Raw genomic sequence first — 9,771 nt, 5'->3', positions numbered from 1 at the left:
CATTCACTTTCTGCACATGCAGCAGGTGCTCAATGTACCACATGCATACTGTATGTACTTTTACCCATTACTGAATCAGCGTACAAGATTCCAATATGTTTTATATAGTATCAGTGAAACCAAGTACTGGCAGGCAGACTCTGGCTGCTATTGCCATGGTTTTCATGTAGAGATATAGTGCACAACACCAATCAGTAGGCCATAGGTGCTGCCCAAAATGCTTAGGAGACTGAACAAACACCTGCTTCTGAATGCTTGCAGAGCATCCATTTTCTAATATAGTAAGTCAAGAAACACCCTTCTCCTTTGTTTACTCAGTTTGCCATGTAGAGGAGCAATGCTGTACTGAAGTGACTATTGCTACGAGAAGACATGATTTGATTTTAACAGACAGTACTAGTATCTGCCACCCCAGACTATTATTTATCCTCACTCAGTGTTGCTGTATTTTGTGCACATCACATTTATGTGAGTTTGTTTTGTCTCATCTTTTATTTATGCAAGAAGAAAATATCCTTTTGGTTGACACAATCTAATTCTGATGATTGATGTTTGATCCAGTTTGTAAAGACCAAAACAGTGTTCCTCCTAACTTAGCCTCTTGATGGGCTGCAATTGTGTATACACATTCCACTCTTACTCTTGCCTTTCCTATGCATCAAGGGGAAGAATGAACAGATGTTGCTCTAAACCAGTGGTTCCCAAACTTTTTATAGTCCCGTACCATTTCAAACATTCAACCTCCAGCTAGCACCAGGGTCAGCACACTCTCAAATGTTGTTTTTTGCCATCATTGTAAGCCTGCCACACACACACTATATGATACATTTATTTAACATAAGAATGAGTTTGTCACAACCCAGCTTGTGGGAAGTGAGAAAGAACTCTTATAGGACCAGGAAACAAATAATAATATAATAATAATCAATCATTTTGCTTTTTACTAAGCCAGCTTACATATAAAACCTTATTTGTTCATCAAAAATTGTGAATAACTCACCACAGGTTAATGAGAAGGGTGTGCTTGAAAAGATGCACAACTCTACAATATTGGGTTGTATTGAAGAGAGTCTCAGTCTTTTTCCACACACAGTCTATGCCTGGATTTATTGTTTTTGTGCTAGTGAGGGCCGAGAATCCACTCTCACATAGGAACGTGGTTGCAAAGGGCATCAGTGTCTTAACAGTGCGATTTGCCAAGGCAGGATACTCTGAGCGCAGCCCAATCCAGAAATCTGGCAGTGACTTCTGATAAAATACAATTTTCACAGAACCGCTTGTTGCAATTTCGATGAGGCTTTCTTGTATATGGATAACGAATCCAGTTGTTTGTGTCATCCGTTTCCAGAAAGGACATGCGTAATTGCGCACCCAACTCAGGTGCTTCGCTATATCACATTTGACATTGTCCGTAAGCTTGAGTTCCTTTGCACACAAAAAATCATACATTGATGGAAAGATAGGAAGAAGCCACTGCTCCAAAACCGCCATAAAAAAGCCAGACTACGGTTTGCAACTGCACATGGGGACAAAGATCCTCTGGTCTGATGAAATAAATAAAAATAGAATTGTTTGGCAATAATGAACATTCTTATGTTTAGAGGAAAAAGGGGGATGCTTGCAAGCCGAGGAACATCATCCCAACCGAGAAGCACGGGGGTGGCAGCATCATGTTGTAGAGGTGCTTTGAGGCAGGAGGGACTGGTGCACTTCACAAAATAGATGGCATCATGACAAAGGAAAATTATGTGGATATATTGAAGCAACATCTCAAGACATCAGTCAGGAAGTTAAAGCTTGGTCGCAAATGGGTCTTCCAAATGGACAATGAAGCCAAGCATACTTCCAAATTTGTGGCAAAATGGCTTAAGGACAACAAAGTCAAGGTATTGGAGTGGCCATCACAAAGCCCTGACCTCAATCCCATAGAAAATTTGTGGGCAGAACTGAAAAAGTGTGTGCGAGCAAGGGAGCCTACAAACCTGACTCAGTTACACCAGCTCTGTCAGGAGGAATGGGCCAAAATTCACCCAACTTATTGTGGGAAGCTTGTGGAAGGCTACCCAAAACGTTTGACCCAAGTTAAACAATTTAAAGGCAATGCTACCAAATACTAATTGAGTGTATGTAAACTTCTGACCCACTGGAAATGTGATGAAAGAAATAAAAGCTGAAATAAATCATTCTCTCTACCATTATTCTGACATTTCACATTCTTAAAATAAAGTGGTGATCCTAACTAACCTAAGACAAGAATTTTTACGACGATTAAATGTCAGGAATTGTGAAAAACTGAGTTTAAATGTATTTGGCTACAGTGTTTGTTAACTTCCGACTTAAACAGTATAACACACTGTGGCTGTGGAAAGGCACTACTCCCAATATAAGTGAACCCCAAATCAATGTAGTTCTCATCATATTTGCGCCTCTTCGATGGTCCAACGTCCCTGTCTGTTGTTCGTCGCTTTCTTGGAAAGGGGTCAATCGCTCTTCGGCTGCATCAGATTCACAACTGTCCATGCTAGCTGGGCTAACAACAAAATAATTACTGATGCTAGCATTGGATGTGCTTGTGGAAGCAGAACAACTTGTGCCGTCGACAGGTGCAGGTGTAGTACTGCTGGTAGTAGCAGTACTACCAGTAGAGCTCATATGTGACTCTAGGAATGCGGCCTTGCTTTTTTATTTACCATTAATCCTTTTTTATTCGCTCGAAAAAACATCACCCAAATGTATAGCCCTGTTGGCTAATATAAATGGGCCGTTTGAAAATGTGGAGAAAAACAATATTTAAAAAATATTTGTGATAAATGTGATGATAAATGATAAATGTGAATCACATTTTAATTTGGCGTACCACACAACGTGCTTAGTCATTTCCGATAATGATGGGAAAAACACTGGACCTGAGGATTTATGGTGGATATGGACCATATGGTTCAGTTTACTCTCATCTGTAACAGGTGATGTATCCTTTAGAAAGGAGGGGGGACCATCTAGGGCATACACTATATGTTCCTCTCCCTCACATGACCTTGCAAGATGTATGTCATCTCTCAATCCATCCCACACGTATCCCTACAACCTCCCCTACCACTCCCACAACAACAACCACTGAGGAGCAACTCACATCTCTCCATTTCGCCTCCTTCTCTCCTCCCGTCCCCCAGTATGATCAGTGGTGGAAAAAGTATCCAATTTTCATACTTGAGTAAAAGTATAAATCATTTAAAATTCCTTATATTAGCCAAACCAGACAGCAGGATTTGCTTGTTTTTTTTTTATTTAGGATACCCACACTCCAACACTCAGACAACAGTTACAAATGAACAGTGGTGGGAAAAGTATCCAATTGTCATACTTGTGTAAAAGTAAAGATACCTTAATAAAAAAATACTCAAGTAAAAGTGAAAGTGATCTAGTAAAATACTACTTGAGTAAAAGTCTAAAAGTATTTGGTTTTAAATCTACTTAAGTATCAAAAGTAAATGTAATTGCTAAAATATACTTCAGTATAAAAAGTAAAAGTATAAATCATTTCAAAATCCTTATATTAAAACAACCAGATGGCACAGTTTTCTTGTTTTTAACATTTACAGATAGCCAGGGGCACACTCCAACACTCACACATAATTTACAAACTAAGCATTTGTGTTTAGTGAGTCCGTCAGATCAGAGGCAGTAGGGATGACCGTGCATGTTCTCTTGATAAGCACGTGAATTTGAAAATGTTTCTGTCCTGCTAAGTATTAAAAATGTAACAAGTACTTTTGGGTGTCAGGGAAAATGTATGGAGTAAAAAGTATATTATTTTCTATAGGAATATAGTGGAGTAAAAGTAAAAGTTGTCAAAAATATAGATAGTAAAGTAAAGTACAGAAACCCAAAAAACGACTCAAGTAAACTCTGCAAAAAAAGAAACGTCTCTTTTCCAGGCCCCTGTCTTTCAAAGATAATTCGTAAAAATCCAAATAACTTCACAGATCTTCATTGTAAAGGGTTTAAACACTGTTTCCCGTGCTTGTTCAATGAACCATAATCAATGAATGAACATGTACCTGTGGAATGGTCGTTAAGGCACTAACAGCTTACAGACGGTAGGCAATTAAGGTCACAGTTATGAAAACTTAGGACACTAAAGAGGCCTTTCTACTGACTCTGAAAAACACCAAAAGAAAGATGCCCAGGGTCCCTGCTCATCTGCATGAACGTGCCTTAGGCATGCTGCAAGGACGCATGAGGACTGCAGATGTGGCCGTACTGTGAGATGCCTAAGACAGTGCTACAGGGAGATAGGACAGACAGCTGATCGTCCTCGCAGTGGCAGACCATGTGTAACAACGCTTGCATAGGATCGGTACATCCGAACATCACACCTGCGGGACAGGTACAGGATGGCAACAACAACTGCCCGAGTTACAATAGGAATGCACAATCCCACACAAGCGCACAGAATGGGACCACTGAGTGCTGAAGCTCGTAGTGCTGAAGTGCTGAAGCTCCATGGTTTCCATGGCCGAGCAGCCGCATACAGGCCTAAGATTACCATGCGCAATGCCAAGTGTCCTCTGGAGTGGTGTAAAGCTCGCCACCATTGGACTCTGGAGTAGTGGAAACATGTTCTCTGGTGTGATGAATCACGCTTCACCATCTGGCAGTCCGACGGACAAAACTTGGTTTTGCGGATGCCAGGAGAACGTTACCTGCACCAATGCATAGTGCCAACTGTACATTTTGGTGGAGGAGGAATAATGGTCTGGGGCTGTCTTTCACGGTTCGGGCTAGGCCCCTTAGTTTCAGCTAAGGAAAACCTTAACGCTACAGAATACAATGACATTCTATACGATTCTGTTCTTCCAGCTATGTGGCAACAGTTTGGGGAAGGCCCTTTCCTGTTTCAGCATGACAATGCCCCTGTGCACAAAGCGAGGTCCATATAGAAATGCTTTTTCGAGATCGGAGTGGAAGAACTTGACTGGCCTGCACAGAGCCCTGATCTCAACACCATCAAACACCTTTAGGATGATTTGGAATGCCGACTGCGAGCCAGACCTAATCGCCCAACATCTGTGCCCAACCTCACTAATGTTATTTTGGCTAAATGGAAGTCCCCACAACAATGTCCCAACATCTAGTGGAAGCCTTCCCAGAAGAGTGGAGGTTGTTATAGCAACTCCATATTAATACCCAGGAGTTTGGAATTACATGTTTGGCGATCAGGTGTCCACATACATGTAGTATATATCCTCTCTCCTCCTGTGTGTGAGTGAGTGAGTGAGTGAGTGAGTGAGTGAGTGAGTGAGTGAGTGTGTTTGTGTGTGGGTGTGGGTGTGCGAGTGCGTGCGTTGCTTGAGTTAAACAGTCTCTATTTAATACTGTATCTCTGTACTGGGATCCTGTGTTGCTCTCACTAGTAAACCCATACTCTTCTTTCTAGTAAACCCCTCATTAGAAGCGCAGAGTGCGGTACCCTAGTACAAAACTGCACACCAACTAAGCATTTGATGTCTTTTGGACATCTTTTTTTGGTCCTCCGTCTTTTTTTGGTGCAGTCCAGACCAGCCTTGATTTCAACATCCACGGATGTTGATTTTTGTTCCGGACCGGACCAAATCTAAACCAATCATAGACGTATTGTATTGTACCCTACTTTACTCTAATGTACTCTACTCTACTGAATTAAACTATACTGTTCTGTCGTGTACTGTACTCTACTGCACTCTACTAAATTAATCTGTACTGTGCCGTACTGTACTGTACTCTACTGAATTAAACTATACTCTCCTGTACCATACCGTACTGTACTGAACTGTACTGTACTCTTCTGTGTTTTAGTCTGCTCTGCTGTACTAAACTGGGCTGTACTGTACTGTGATGATCAAACTTGTGAAACATAGCCTAGACGTCTATGATTCGTTCAGATTTGGATCTGGTTTGCATCTAGTTTGTTTTACATTTGAACTTTGGTCATTCAGCAGGTGCTCTTTTCCAGAGTGACTAACAGTGTATTCAACTAAGGTATACTGTATAAACAGCATAAGACTTATTTTTTACGTCCTGAAAATATGTCTTCCAACCTTTCATTCAGCACCTGAAATGCATGTGATGTCTGGAAAAGACATCTAAAATAAGTATTTTCAACACCATTTTGCTTACTCGGCACTTTCCTCTCTCTGTATTTTAGCCTTCCGCCCCAATCTCACCCTCATTGCTCCTGAACAGCATGTGCTATATTGTTCCAGAACAGCATATGCTACATTGTTCCAGAACAGCATGTGCTACATTGTTCCAGAACAGCATGTGCTACATTGTTCCAGAACAGCATGTGCTCCATTGTTCCAGAACAGCATGTGCTACATTGTTCCAGAACAGCATGTGCTCCATTGTTCCAGAACAGCATGTGCTACATTGTTCCAGAACAGCATGTGCTACATTGTTCACAGTGTCAGTAACCAGTTTTCCGTTCTTTCTTCCATATCAGTGGTGTAGTGGAGGGTATACCCAGGTATAGAATGGTGGTGCCTCCCGAGTGGTGCAGTGGTGTAGTGGAGGGTATACCCAGGTATAGAATGGTGGTGCCTCCTGAGTGGCACAGTGGTCTAAGGCACTGCATCGCAGTGCTCGCTGTGCCACTAGAGATTCTGGGTTGGATTCCAGGCTCTGTCGCAGCTGGCCGCGACCGGGAGGCCCATGGGGCGGTGCACAATTGGCCCAGCGTCGTCTGGGTTAGAGAGGGTTTGGCCGGCAGGGATATCCTTGTCTCATCGCGCACTAGCAACTCCTGTGGTGGGCCGGGCGCAGTGCACGTTGATGCTGTCGCCAGCCAGGTGTACGGTGTTTCCTCCGACACATTGGTGCGGCTGGCTTTCGGGTTGGACGGGCATTGTGTCAGGAAGCAGTGCGGCTTGGTTGGGTTGTGTTTCAGATGACGCATGGCTCTCGACCTTCGCCTCTCCCGAGTCCGTACGGGAATTGCAGCGATGAGACAAGACTGTAACTACTACCAATTGGGGAGGGAAAAGGAGTGAAAAATAAGAAGGAGGAGTAGTCTACCATGTCCAGAAGCAACTTCACTATTCATTTTCAGGATTCAGGTTAATTCAAACACCATTTTAAGCTTTGTTTTACTATTGACAGTAACAGCTGATTTCGGAGTTGTATATCAATTAGCGCTCCTTAAATATTTGTAATCTGATGTATTCGTTTCAGTCTCTGAATTGTTTAATCAAACTTTTCAACGCCAGTTCCTGATTTCAGGGCATAAAAACTGCAATCTGTGTCCTGAATTATCCTAGTGTGCTCCCAGCTATATCCTGTCTGAATTTGTTTTCCCCGGTTTTCCTTGGCTAATCCACTGAGGCACAGAGTTTCTAAACCAAGGTGCAATACAGGAGACTTCTGGGAACGCTTGTGAAACAGACCAAGCCGGGGTTTGGGGTTTGAGAAGTCAATGAGAGAAGCGAAAAATGATTTCTTAGTTAATTTTCTCAAAATGTAAAGGCACAACCTAGATTCAAGCCAATGTCTTTAAACACTTAACTCCAACCTCGTGAAAGTGACAAACTGACACGTTTAAATTTGTCAAAACAACTTTCAATCAAATGAGTGCCTTTGATTTGACAGCCTGCTCATGCGTAGTTCGGCTAGACGACCATTAGACCCGATGAAGTGTTCCTCCTACGCATGAGTTTAGCTAGCCAACGTTGCCGTGACATCTCTTACAAGTGTGATCAGGGATTTCTATTGGAGAAGCAGTTTTATCCTATCTTCATACTGTCTTTGACTGAGGTATAATAAGAACTGGAGACTGTGTCCAAGATGTCCACTTGTTAAGGTAACAGGTTGCATCCGGTTTATACAGACCAACATTACCTGTGCACTAGCACTCAGTGCGCACAGGGAGCAGCGCGAGTTGGGACAACGTCATCCAAAAACATGGCAGACATTGGATGAATATAAAGGCCTCAGCGACAATTATTTAAATAATTCAATGGATGTTTTGTGCACAAAGCTGATGACAAAATAGTTTAGTCATTTTCTAATCTGACTTTCTATGTGGCCGTATGGAAATTTTCTTTCTGGGCCGGGAGTCAGTTAAACTGCAGTAACGAATCAAAACCGTAGGAGTCGAAACCGTGCTTCTAGACCAGAACCCTGGTCCTTTGGGCTAAGCTAGCGGAACCATTGCCAAACTTCCTAAATACTGCATTCTCAACTTCAAAACTATTTTGCTAGTTATACAATCATGTAAGAAATTAGCTAGATAGAATCTTTAAAATTATTATTATTTTTAATAGTCATGACAGGTTTAAGCTATCTGTCATGTCGTAAGACTACGGTGGCGAAGGATATCATTGCTACGTAAAGCGGATCCAAGTTCAGTTTTGAGATGCACCAGCGTCATTGGCGTAGCGTTAGTTTGACATTTCTGACTGGTCTTGGAACTGTGACAATGGGCAGTCTGTCCCCGCTTGGCTCGTTGGCATACAGGTCATTCGGAAAGTATTCAGACCCCTTGACTTTTTCCACATTTTGTTACGCTACAGCCTTATTCTAAAATCTATTAAATTGCTTTTCCCCCTCAATCTACACTCAATAGCCCATAATGACAAAGCAAAAACAAGTTATTAGAAATGTTTGCAAATGTATTAAAGATAAAAAACTGAAATATAACATTTACATATTTATTCAGGCCCATTCTTTAGTCAGTACTTTGAAGCACCTTTGGCAGCGATTACAGCCTCAAGTCTTATTGCGTATGATGCTACAAGCTTGGCACACCTGTATTTGGGGAGTTTCTCCCATTCTTCTCTGCAGATCCTCTCAAACTGTCAGGTTGGACGGGGAGCTTTGCTGCACAGCTATTTTCAGGTCTCCAGAGATGTTCGATTGGGTTCAAGTCTGGGCTCTGGCTGGGCCACTCAAGGACATGCAGAGACTTATCCCGAAGCCACTCCTGCAGTGTCTTGGCTTTGTGCTTAGGGTCGTTGTCCTGTTGGGAGGTGTACCTTCACCCCAGTCTGAGGTCATGGAAACAGCATGCACCTGATCTCAATTTCGAGTCTCATTAGCAAAAGGTCTGAATAGTTATGTAAATAAGCAATTTCTGTTTTTTTGTTTTTAATACATTTGCAAACATTTCTAAAAACCTGTTTTTGCTTTGTCATTATGAGTTATTGTGTGTAGATTAATGAGGAAATGTTTTATTTAATCAATTTTAGAATAAGACTGTAACGTAACAAAATGTGGAAAAGGGGAAGGGGTCTGAATGTATATGGTGGGTCAGTGCCATGTGGGCATAGTGGATAGATGACTGATGTAGCATGGTCATCAGATACGGTACAACATCAAACCGTTTTTATATGTGGTAGAGTAAATCCATGTAAAATGTCAATTGAAAGTTCTCACTGAAGGGTTCAACAATCTGTACTACAACAACCTCCATTTCATACGATTGATCCGATATGATGGTGCCAGTGCCACACACTTGAATACGCCCTGTCAGCCTGTCTCACTGCCCAACTATTTCTGTCATTGTGCAGGGAGGGTTGGCACAGAATGTGGAGCTGGGTCATCATCCTACACCACTACATGCCCTCTGACCCCCACCAACTGACCTAGTAAAGACTGGGGGCTGATGGTGGAAGTTTGCTGTAAGCTCAAATGTGATACGGGCTGTGGGTACCTGGGGAGAGCTGGCGGCTGGGTAGCCAGCAGATTCCGACCCCACCGTCAGCTTGTTTACACTGAGCTGCATTGTGGTGTGAACAC

The sequence above is a fragment of the Oncorhynchus mykiss genome, chromosome 10, assembly GCF_057628025.1.
Source record: "Oncorhynchus mykiss isolate SJ-2025 chromosome 10, ASM5762802v1, whole genome shotgun sequence".
Lineage (NCBI taxonomy): Eukaryota > Metazoa > Chordata > Actinopteri > Salmoniformes > Salmonidae > Oncorhynchus > Oncorhynchus mykiss.
This window is presented reverse-complemented; position numbering follows the sequence as displayed.